The sequence below is a fragment of the Cimex lectularius genome, unplaced genomic scaffold (genome assembly GCF_000648675.2).
Source record: "Cimex lectularius strain Harlan isolate CLEC.00 unplaced genomic scaffold, Clec_2.1 scaffold368, whole genome shotgun sequence".
Taxonomy (NCBI): domain Eukaryota; kingdom Metazoa; phylum Arthropoda; class Insecta; order Hemiptera; family Cimicidae; genus Cimex; species Cimex lectularius.
Window position 1 is genome coordinate 104143 of NW_019392899.1, and position 13355 is coordinate 117497.

A 13355-nucleotide genomic window follows, 5' to 3' on the forward strand; every position below is an offset into this window, starting at 1 on the left:
CGGATGGTCCTTCTATGAATCTCTTCGTTTGCCTCATACCTGTGGTACTGTTCCACCAGGTTTTCATCCATTTTAAGACGCATCCTCTCCAATAGATAGAAGATCAATTGCTGAAGCAGTTACGATTAAGTGGCAAAAAAGAACGGTTTCTTGCTTATTTAAAGTTGGAGAACATTTTGAGCACCATCAACATCAAAATAAACGTAATCAAATAATAGTGTAATTATTCTAATTAAAAACCTACTTCCCGACGACTTTTGATTTTTTAAGCTTATAACTCCCTGAAAAATTTAGAAAAGATCTGAAACCGAAACTAAAATTCATAAACAAATAGTAGGTTTTATATATACAAAGAAAAATATGTACTCTAATTGAAAATGAGGAAGTTGAGTATGATATCTGGCTTATCCTGGACAATTTTATCATTTAATAACAGAAAAATACTTGATTGAAAATAAAGGGATTTTTTTTCTACTTCAAAAAGCAAAACCATTTATACCTACTATGTTGCCTATATGTCTTCTATGCTTGAGCCAAGGGTTATACCTAGGTACTCAGTTTCTTTGGTTAAGGTTATGACTCCATCTTTTACAGAGGGTGCTTTTAGATTTACCTTCCTTTTTCTTTGAAAGGTGCGAGAGATGTTTTCTTAGTGTTGATATTTAAACGCATTTTATTACTCCATTTTTGTACAAGTTTGGGACGTTTGGCATCAAGAGGGTGTCATCAAATTTCCATTTTGTATTTGTTGTGTTACTATCCTATCAAATGTATATACTGTGTCACAAATATCGATGTACACTTCAGAAAGTTAAAAAAAAAACAGTCGTAACCCTGGATAAATAAAACAACTTATAAAGTAAAAGGCATTTCCGAAAATTGAACATAAAGCAATGGACCATTCAATAGGCTGTACCCTTTAATTAGCTTCGACCAACCATTTTAAAAATTATTAAAACCCATTAAAAACTGGCTGTTATGATGAAGTACATTAGCCGGAGACATTTTTGATTGCTCCCTACACGAAGATAAGGCATGGAATTTAATTATACGTGAACCGTTAAGGAGCCTTTCTCTAAATGTTAATTCATAATTCAGAAAGGCTCATACTATTGAGTTCATAGAATAGCATACATTTTTGCTTTTCAAACATTACTGAATATTTTACAACAAAAAGGTCATAAGTATTTGCTTTAACTCGTACAGAAACGTTAGATTTTTCTTTTCACACTCAAAGATATATCAAGCAGTAAAAAAGAGACGGAAAATGTCTAGAAAACTTGAAAATTCCAACTAAAATATGAACGAATGCGCCCTCGGTAACGACCGACGAATATGGCAAGACAGGAGCTTTTTGTATTCTGAAAATTGCAGAACGTTTACTCTTCGTTTCATTTCAAACTTTTCATCGTGCATTCTTTTCTTTTTTAATTAAAAATCTCTCTTTTTATTAAGCTTTCTTATATTTTCGCTATTACTTCAAAAATATAACTGATTTGTAGAAAGATAGATCAAATAACTCATGGGCCTTTGCATTAATTACATTTTTAAATTATTAAGTAATTTATTTTTATAAAATAGCCTTTGATAACGTTTAATTTTTTAATCTTTTCAAAAAGGCGACTTTTTCACTTTTATTTTCCAATTAGGCGGTCAGAACTTTGAGAACGTGCGTACTTAACAACGGCGCTCATCGAACCAAGTTCAACCCTTTTATGCTTTGCTTCGCTTCACACATAATCAAATGTGGCGAGTAAAAAACTAAGCCTTCAGAAGTGGCGAGGTGGATTTTCCTTTCCGCAAATCTTATTTGTGTTCAACTCCAAGGATTGAATTTATAGTCTCTTCTATAGGAGGTTAAATATGATTTTCCACTCCGAACGTCGGAGTTCCACAATAAATTGCTTTGTATGATTATTTGACAAGCGTGGAAATTGGAAAAACAATCAAGTCATATTTTGCGGACCTTTGGAACTCTAGTTTGCTTTGACATTTCCCAGACAATAAGGAAGTATAACAAAATTTAAATAGCAACCACTAAGAAAGATAGGTCTACAAGAAAGTAATAAGACTAAAATTAACCCGACACTTAAAAATCTAATAAAATTAGTCCTGATTTTACTCAGAAAAGCATATCAATCAAAACATAGATATCTGTGCAAGGCATATGTCAGATTCAATCAATAGTGCGTCTGTTTTACATTATCCTGGCAAGCATGATTTATCTAACAAAGTACAAAGTGGGAGAGACGCCCGAAATCAAATAGCAATACAAAAAAAGGCAACAAGATTAAAATTGACCCGTTACCTTGCAATCATTGAATAATAATTAAATTGTCTTAGTTTCTGTGTAACTGTACTCTGATCAGCATATCAATTTTAAAATATTTGCGCCAAAGAGGATAGATACCTGAAAAATGGAAATTTGAAAAATTTAATGTGGAGTTTTACATTGTCCAGTCAATCATAAAGCAAATGGCATAGTAGAGAGTTAAGAAAACCAAGCATTATGCTTACTATGTCTACAATTATTTGACATGGTTAAAATTAGCCAGATGTCTTAGAAATTACTAAAAATAAATAAAAATCTCTGTTTGTCTATGAATATGTTTTGAGTAATTTGTTCATGGTAATAAATCTGTTGAAACCTGAAACCGTTTACCCCAGAGACACTAGGTATTTTGAGAAAAGCAATATGACAATACAAATCAATATTATGTCCGACAAACATGAAGCTTATAGCAAAGTATAAAACGTATAAGTGAAAAAACATAAAGAGGTTTGCAATAAAACAAAATAGCTGAAATTCTTCCGATACTCAACAAAATTTAATAAAATTCATAATTTTCTATATATTAATGCAGATTGCTTACTTCAGACGGGCAGATCAGTATATATACATCAATATTATATCTTTTTTTACATTGTCCAGGCGAACATGAAGTAAATCTCACAGTACTAAGTTAGGAGAACAATCTAACAACGAAGTAGGGTACGTCCTCAATTATGTGACATGGCTAAACTTAACCCTTAACAAACTACCAAATTCAATTAAATCTCCCATTGTCTATTAAATTATACTGACGGTAATTTATACGGATTAGCAGATCCGTTTAAAAAAAATCTATCCCAGAGACAGTATCTTGAGAGGAGGAATATGACTATAAATCAATACCGTTCCATATGGTTTACCTTATCTCAACGGGGATAACATCGGATCGATAGTAGGCAGGTGAATTTTAATCCCGATAACCTACATCCGGCCAATTGAGAAATCAGCATTAATCCATTTTTCTTTTCTTATATCAGCGATGTACAAAGATCTAGTGGATTTTTTGTATTACGGTATTCACCTATATTATTAGTAACGAATTATATTATTAGAAGCATCACATTCTTTACCTATTTTATTATCACCCCCCTCTTCTGGAACTGTTTTTATTTTTGTGTTTTCTTTAAATAGTTTGTTTTATTTTTATGTAAACAACAAGCATGGAAACAACCCGAACATTTTCAGCAATAGAGATAAACACACATTTGAAGGTCTCACTACTGGTAGAACAAATCGTATAAGGATTAAAAGTCAAGCAGATCGGAGTTCTTAGGATTAAAAGTTGTCATGGAAAAAGCTTCACGACTTTCCCAACGCCGGACTTAGTGCCAAAACTTCAGATCATTTGGAAAGAATAATCATCGGCTTATTCTCGGATTAAATATGGTATTTCTAATCGTTTTCAATTTTATTTTATTTGTTTAATCAGATTACTAATTTCTGGAAAAAAACCCTTAACTAAATTATGAAAATTCAAATTAATTCTTCTTTATCCCTGTTTACTGGAAAATAAAATCTATTGGCATAAAACTAAAATGGCTATACTAAAAAAACAATTGATGTTTAACCTCTTGGAATGGTTTTGAATGAATGAATGAAAAACTGTTATATTTACAATGTAAACCAAAATATAATAGAGAGAAGAAAACTTAACAGTAAATAATACAATAAATCGAAAAATACATCTGGTAGGTCGCCGTGTTAATAAATAACAATGAAAATTCTATATGCATTTAAAAAAGAAAAAATGAAAATAAACAGATATATATTATTTCAGTAATAAAATCAAAAATTAAATTCTTCTGTAAACTCGTATCTGCAGCTCCAAGCCTGCATCACAAACCCAATAAAAGCCTAGATCTTGAACCCTCCAAAGACCCAGAAGTTCACTCCTTGACAGAGTAAAGCAACTTATGTAAAACAAGCGGATCTCACCCAGAATTAAACACTGCCAAGACATGAAAAACAGATACGAGGGCTGCAATTGCAAAGCGAAAAGAAGCCCTGGTCACCCCTATTACACAAGGCCGAATTCAGCTGAAGAACCTCGCAGAGCATTTTAAAAAACCAACACAGCTCAACCAAAGAGTATCCTTTAAAATCGGGCTACTTCAGACCAAACAACGTTGGAGGTTGACTGGAGCTTAACTCTTTATACAATGAAAGGTGCCCCGAGCTCATGGCACGATTAGCACATTCACTGAGGTGTTGGGAATTAATCCGAATCAAGAGAGCCGAAAAATGGGTGCTCCAGTTAGTGAGTGCGAACAAACAATGAATTCCAGTCAGAAAACCAAGAAATTTGAATGGTTGTAATACCTTCCGATGTTAATGAATGTTGCACCCATATCTATTGATAAATCTTTTACGTTAAAAATTAAACAAATTTGCTGCTTTCTTTTTAAACAACACACCTGCATTAAATTTGTTCATGGCATAATGACAAATTAGCATCGCATTTAATTTAATTTGATAATTGTATTAGGCGTACATTTGTTGAGAAGAGTTTCCCAGTGAATGCCCACTTCCATTGGCTCATTTGCACTGCTTCTAACAATATTCATATCTTCGTGAAATTAATTTGATTTGAGTGTAGCGTAACTACCAAGCCGACTTTGGCAAATGAAGAACAATCAGCCCGCAAAATCATTTACCACGGTTTAATGAGAAAATAATTAATTCTGAAGCAAAGAGGCCGTTAGGAAAATTTGAAGCAGATTGTATTGTATAAGCTTTGCACAGGAGAATTAATTTACCCTTTTCGCTAGGTATGGATCAATCTACGAAACGGTGATCAAAAGGAGTGTACATCGAAAATATATAGCAAAAGGAAAAAGTAAATTCATAGATAAAAATCGCTATCGTAGATGACACCTTCTACTACAGACAGTCACTAATAAAACCTATCATTCACCACAACAACAATTTTTAATTGAACATAGATCATATGAGCTGACCTAACTCACTTAACAAGACACAGAATGACAATATTTAAATACATGAAGACCAAACTGAAACTCATGTCAAAAAAAGTCAAAACGTAAATATAATTAACAAACTAATAAACCAAAGACAGATAATAAAACTAACATAATATGTTTGTAGAACTGCATAATGAAGAGGAGAAGCACCCAGCTGAGACTAATACTTGTTATGCGATCAACCAGCCTTTAATATGATGTTGATTGGGATTCGGGTTGTGGTCTTCAAACATACAATGTTATTATATCAACGCCCAAGCTTTCGACAAGTTTTATTGCCTTCTTCAGGGGATAGATATAAAGTCATAACTTAAACACATTACACATTTCACGATATGTATATATACAAACTATATACATATATAATAAATAAATAAATAAAAACCTCTTCTTAATAGCCTCTTACATATATGTGCATTTTTTTAAAACAGTAACAATTACTTAACAATTAGTATTCTTTAGGTATATAAATATCACAGACGTTTGATCAAATCAATTTTTCTAGTCAAACACCTGTGATATTTATATACCTAAAGAATACTAATTGTTAAGTAATTGTTACTGTTTTAAAAAATGCATATATATGTAAGAGGTTATTAAGAAGAGGTTTTTATTTATTTATTTATTATATATGTATATAGTTTGTATATATACATATCGTGAAATGTGTAATGTGTTTAAGTTATGACTTTGTATCTATCCCCTGAAGAAGGCAATAAAACTTGTCGAAAGCTTGTGCGTTGATATAATAACATTGTATGTTTGAAGACCACAACCCGAATCCCAATCAACATTGTAACATAATATATCAACATCAGTGAATGGACCACAAAACCAGCTCCGAAACACCAAAACTATTTTAATTATTATAAAAACAGAATACTAACAGTCAATATTATAAAAACTGACGTTGGCCACCCACACTGAAAGAAAAATGATAACACTCAAATACATCCCGGACGTATTATAAACGGTACCATTAAGCGATGAGAAATAAAAACCATAGAACACCACAACGGCTAGAATATAGGCACCATCACTAGACCAGTAAAAAAATCAAACACAATAACAAGAAGACACATCAATAACGGACGTTAAATGAACTACGTTCAATAAGGGAAAAACATATAAGCGCGACTAACTAACAAATCTTTTTAACAAATTAAACATAAAATCTAAAATCATTCAGAAATCTGGTCCAGACCGCATCTCACGATTTCTGAATAATTATCGATTAACGGTCACTAATCACCACACATAAAATCTAAATACAACCATTTTTCCAATTAATTAATCTTTATGTAAGGTATTGGTTTGAGATAAAAAAAAGCCAATGCCACGAGCGGGATTCGAATCCACGAACTTCGCCCAAATACGCCGTTGTTCTACCACTTCGATCCACTCGGACACCAACTTCCCACCTCAATAAGTAAAATGAAGTATATCTTCACTAAAGCTCTCCTTGGCCATTTCATTTGTCGCCGAGAATCGAATAGATTACACGACATTTGAAAAATGGCAAAAAGGAGGGAAAATTCGAAAGTTGGGTTGAGATGGGAAGTTAGTGTCCGAATGGATCGAAGGTTCGAATCCCCCTCGTGACGCTGGCTTTTTTATCTCAACCAATACCTTACATAAAGATTAATTAATTGAAACAACAACTGAGATCGACAAACCTCTAAGACCATTATGGAACATCCTGACTTAGCTATTAAAAAAACAGAAAGCAATCGGACAACATAAAATCTGACTTAGGCCGTCCAAACAGAACAAAACGGCACCACCCAAATACGTAATCTTTCACTTTGAAAACACCATACAAATTAATTATAAATGTGATCAAATGGAAGAAAAACACACAGATTTAATGTAAGAAAACAAGGAAGACGACAGACCAGGATGAACGGAAACGATCAAACTACATGATCATCATCCCCTAACTCAAAGAGAAATCTACAAAACTTGAACTGTATAAAGAAAGTAGGATCGGAATAAAATCATTGTTGATTGTTTTGTTTTACAAATGGAAATATCAGAATAGACTATGACAGGGAGTTAACAAGTAATGAAGCCAAGAAAAGCAGAATCTGACTTGTGTCAGGGGCTTCAGTCTAAACAAACTTGTATTGTATTTCCAACCACAATAGCATGTTTGACCATCATTTAGATTTTACTACATATATATTGCCTATTGTATACGTTTTTTCGATATAAATAATAACCGTTGGCAATTGTTTAACAAACAATAACGTGTTTTTCTGTACGTGCATCGTTAATTAATTGGATTTTTCATGGAAATTCTAGGAAGGTGAATTTTCGTTCAAGAACGAGACTTTATTAATCAAATGCCCGCCCGTCGATACATTGAACGAATGCCCTGAAAAAGGAAAAATGGAATATTGCTCTTTACACTGGCGATCAGAATAGTTCGGCATTATTTCCTTTAGACCTCGAAAATGTACCGATTAACCGTTAACCTAAATCTGAATTGGACGAAAAACGTTTTACCTAGTTAATCAAGGAAAAATTGTAATAGATTCAAAAACACATTACTTAAATCTGTCAGTGAAATAATGAAATAATTCCAATTATTTTTGTTAATTTAATTTAAGGTTCTAATAAAACAAGTACAGATATTCCCAAAATAAAAGAGAAAACAAGTAAAATGGAACAAAGTAAAAAAGTATATGTTTTAAATTATGTAAGAAAAAGAATACAATTGTGACGAAACAACATGAAAAAAAGTGTTATAAATCAGCAAAAAATTACAGGATTATTTCAACATGTTTTCCAAACAAGCCGCTCTGTACATAAAGCCAAAGAACGTCACCCTTTAATTAGGTGGGAAACATTGAGCAACCGTTCTCTACATGCCGGACGCATAAGCGGGATTTGGCTTAAAATATGTGCTATATCATTGAAAGTATTATACTAAGTATTATTTGACAAGTTAAAATTCATATTTACCAAATATTTGTATAATTCCCGTCATATATATATATATATATACATATATATATATATAGANTTCGGAAATCGTGAGATGCGGTCTGGTGTGATGTAGGTTTCAGAAAAACATAAAAAAATAAAAAAAATAACCAACCTTGATTATAAGTAAATAATATTTCTTATTTTTTAAACATTTTTTTTCGCCACATTATGATTTGAAAATAAATCAAAATTCTGCGTTTAATGGAAAGTTACGGTTGATAGAAACTTGATTGCTATGATTTCCATTTCAACCTAGCTTAAAATTTTCCTCGGAAAATGTTTTTATTTTAAATATTTCATAAGAGTTCAAGACACAAAAAATTTTTTCGTTATTTAAGCTTTGATCAATGATAAAATCCCTAAATAATAACTGTCCCCCCTAAACTGTAATTGCAAAAAATACAGCCTGCCAATTACCATGTCAAACTTTCCATGGACGAATAAAAGAAAAATATATATTATTGTTCAATAAAGAGAAATAAAAATTTTCATACAGTAATTTGGTCAAATTGTTAAATATTTTGCTTAGACAAGAGTTTATTTAATTTTTGAGTTTAAAGAAAAATAACATTAAGACCGCGAAGTTTAGCGGTGAGAATACCTCAGGTTAGACATAGTAGATGTATTTAAAAGGAAGTATTGAGAAAGGTACGTATTATTAATAGTATCCGATTAGGAGGTCTTGGGCATTTTCCAACCAGCGGTCGCTTTATTAATCCGAGGCTCCAGAAGTCCTATCCTGCCCTATTCAACAGACGTAATAGGATTTATTTAAACAATAGACAATCTCAATATAAAGGTGGTGGTCACTGGAGATTAGTGTAATTTATAGCGATAGGACTTTACGGGACACCCATTTCTAGTAATGCTTTGAATACCTAATTCATCTATTATCCTATAATATAGTAAAATTATTAGTTTAAATACAGATTTCCATTGTGTAATAATTTTGTATGCACATAATAAATAAAACTTTTTTTTTAATTTTTAGTATTTTTTGGTGTAAATGCAATAAAAAATGGTGCAATACCTTGGCTTTGTATAGGGAGGGCGTAGCCATACCACCCGATATGAAAATAGTTCTTTACCACGCCAGTGAGTATCCGATTCTTGAACGAAACAGTGTTGTTTATGCTGATGTTGTACGTTGTATCGTATATGCTAAATCGAATGTATATTCAGATAATGTTGTGCACCCTAGTGTGATTTAAGAGTGAAATAATTTATTAGCGTGAATGAGTGTGAGAGGGTCAATGGTGGAATATTCAGCGACAATTAGACCCTCAATCAAAGCTATATTATATTATTTGTAAAGGGTGATGGAAGAATATCGAGTAATCCCTACTTGGGTGAATGATATCATTAAGAAGGTTATGAACAGAATATATTACCATAATTGTCAGATGACGCATCTTTCAACAACGTTTACATTTCCTCTTAAAGATAATTTTTCAATACTTTCCTCAATTTAAATCATGATAGAAAAGTTTGCAAATTAAAAGACGAACAGCTGAGTCATAATAAAATTTCAATTAATAATGTCCATTAAAACGACTATAATTTTTCTCTATTAGTATTTTATTTATGTTTTTTATCAAATTTGTTCCAGATGAATAAAATTTTAAATTACGTAAAATTCATAGCGTTCACATTTAAAAAATTTGAGTTGTGTTCTTGAATCCCAATTTCCAGATATTTTCCTATCGCCCTGGCTCTCGTTCAGGTCATATTATATGTTCATATATTAATAGGAAATTGTTTGAACATAAAAGTGTGTCTTTTTTCCAGATAACGTGTTCAAGGGATATTGCGGATGTATATGGTGAAGTTAAACAATACGTGAGTACATGCCATCAAGTTCCGATTCATAGTTGTGTATGTTTTAGTTTTTTATGAAAAACAAAAACAAAATGGTCAAAATAAGAGGTTTCAATCGAGAAAAAATCTGCAAGAATTAAATGATAAGTGTACTAAATTTTCAATTACGTAAATATCACACTTTATCCTTACTAAACAATCCGTGTAGTATGGATAGTTCTAACGTACTCATCCTATACCATGATGTTGTAGGGACCTCGGTGATTTCGAACCGTTCTGGTTTCGAATCCCATTAAACATGAGAATAATTTGTAAAAAGTATCGTAAAATAATTTTATGGTTGTATGAAAGAAGTACTATGATGATGAAAACCCATAATCATCATGCAGACTGTTGATATGAACCTATAATCACAATGTACTATGGTAATGGGAATCTATAATCATGATGAACTAAGATAATTTAGACCTACAATCATCATGTACTATGATAACTTCCACACAAAGTGAATCAATTTATTACCTTAAAACAAATAATCTATCCCATCAGTACATCGGACCTATCACGGCGCAGCAAATGAAAGACAAGAATCTGCTATAACTTCTCAAGAAATTTGTTTGGAGTTCGAACCCATCTGTCATCATGGTCTACTGCTGTAACTCAAATATTTCCTTACTAGTGGATACTTTCTAATCCTAAAATCTTACCTATTTAAACGTTTCTTTTAAATTACATACCGAACCCTCTCCGATCCATTCTATGAACAAGGGAGCATCCTAGGTCCGTTACATTTCAACATATACACGGTAGATCTCTCTTAACACCATGTCCTAAACAATCCGAGCCCTCTAAACTCATCTCCTTATCTTAGAACCGGGGTCCATAAGTGGAGAACAAATATATGTTAAAACAAATCCCAAATTGTGTTATTTACCCTCAATAATGTAATGTCAATAACGACCTGTAATTTACACTAACACTCCCTTCCGTTTATCTGAAAATCTGCTAGACATTTAGAATTTACAACAAAATGGACGAGTTGGTGAGCTCTCATTCACACTAAACACGATATTTGTCTTTTATTCATGTAACCTATCTGCTTATTGCGTAAATTAATATAATTATAGATTCTGTAAAAAAAATAGTGAACACGTGCTTTGAAATATTTTAATTAAATTAGATATTATGGTTTGATAAAGGACACAGTTTAAATTTCTCTACTTGTTGTTATTTCAAACTGTGGCATTTTTTGATCAGATCTCTAAGGTTTTACATCATTTGCATATTATTCTAAAAAGTGTGCCCACAAAGAAATCAAGGTAAAAGGTGTTAACAAGATAAAATTAATTATTCTGATGCCAAGAACCTAAAAAGCTTTTTTAATAACGGACAGTGGAGAAAATGTAAATTTTTCTATCAACCTCTTACATAACATTATTTTACTTTTACAACCCTTTTTTGTAGAGCACGGAAAAATGTTTCCCTGAGTTATAAGCGAAGAAACTACTCGGAAGAACAATCATACCATCAATTAGGAAAGATTGATTTACAAAATATGACACGACGGACGGGCACACATTAATGTAAATTATGCGCCATGCACAAATACTATGTAGCACCAGTAATGTTGGAAACGCCAATTCGACCCATCAATTTGGATTTAAACTGTTCAGAAAATCTCTAGCATTTATGACAAATATCATCTATTCAATCGCAATATAAATATTTAAAATAAAAATCTTAAAATAAAAAAAAAAAGAAACCACCCAAAGGTAAAACCATGTCACGGAAGTACGACCGCGTAATCCCAATGGTTTAAACTGTCAATTTCAACTGTATTCGACATTTTTTGAAGAATTACTTTAAATCAGTAGGTTTAAAATTTTACTCTAGAGTCTACCGATTCGTTTAATACATTTTTATGTTATTTTATTACAGTCAGAACCAAAAGATATTACCAAAAGATCAACACATCACAGATAATTTTAACCATAAAATAAAAAATAGAAAGGTAAGCTATGAAATCAATATTGCTTCTGTTGAAATATGTAATAATTGACTGTACTTCTTGCTAGGATTTCCTGATGATGCGCTAAAACATAGCCCCAAACGTCGAAGAAAAATGTGAAATAAAATAACCTGTTTTTGAAAAACACCACGTGTCTCTTAGAAAATTCCTCACCTTAAAATACTTTTTAAAAAGGAAAAGGTAAAACATATGATAACTTTTTCAAACGTAAAATCAATTAAAATAATTTAAATAAAAGATAGATGCAAGAGGAGGAAATACTCCGTACTGAATTGAATGTTTTCTTCATTGTTTTCATAACAATATTTTTGGTAAAATTTCTATACTTAATGATTACTTGGAGATCGTGAGATGCGGTCTGGTGAGATGTAGGTTTCAGAAAAACATTTCTTTATCGTGCCAACGTTTCGATCATTATTGGAATCATCTTCAAGGCTGAAAGTGTTTGTTTTCCGTGTAGATGTGTCATTATTGTGTGTCGTTTTGAGAGTGCCCATGAAGATGATCTCAATAAAGATCGAAATGTTGGCCCGATAAAGAAAATGTTTTTCCAAACCTACGTCACAGCAGACCGCATCTCACGATTTCCAAATAAACATTCATTAACGGTCACTAAATACCACACAATGCTATACTTAGTTGAAATTTTTATTTCGCTATACTATATTTTTCTTTAAGATTATCCATTAAACAAAAAAATTATAACGATGCGTTATAGCGTTTGTGCAGTTGTGAATAAAATTCACATTGGCCAGTAAAAAAATGTACGGTTGCATACTGACGTATTCCTTCTATTGTACTGGTGTAAAATGTTATATAGTTTAATATATATAGTTAAATAAATATATATATAGTTTAATAAAAATTAGTATTCATTTATTTACAAAGCTGTTTCGTTAATTTTCTAACCGGATTACAAATCTAAATGTTAGTACTTTCTGCCAATGTAGACGTGTATTGAGGGTCTAGAATGAGTTTCTAATTTTATTCATTTGTTAACATTGTAACTATTTCCAGTTACACAATTAATTGTCTACATTCAATTTCAATTATGCCATATAATTTTTTACTGTTGATTTAACTATAACTGTTTTATGAAAATTTTTTCTTCACAACTTCTGAGAATACTAAAATGTATTTCGTTCCTTTAGCTAGTTAGTTTTTAAAACAAGATGAGAGTTGCTTCCCTTTAATTTTACTACAC

The 13355-nt window shown here is 31.7% G+C and overlaps 1 protein-coding gene across 16 annotated transcripts in view; it reads left to right on the forward strand.

The window, feature by feature from the left end:
- LOC106672072 overlaps positions 1-13355 on the forward strand; it is a 100315-nt gene that overhangs the window by 59282 nt on the left and 27678 nt on the right. For 6 of the 16 annotated variants that reach the window (XM_014403186.2, XM_024229217.1, XM_024229218.1 and 3 more), the window contains 3 exons: positions 10093-10143; positions 12061-12133; positions 12198-12331. The exons of 1 other annotated variant lie outside the window; for it this stretch is intronic. The gene's annotated coding sequence lies outside the window, so the exon portion shown is untranslated. Of the gene's footprint in view, positions 1-3538; positions 3719-10009; positions 10028-10092; positions 10144-11586; positions 11993-12060; positions 12134-12197; positions 12332-13355 lie in introns of those variants that run through there. 9 more of the 16 variants (XM_024229212.1, XM_024229215.1, XM_014403184.2 and 6 more) reach the window with 7 other exon arrangements.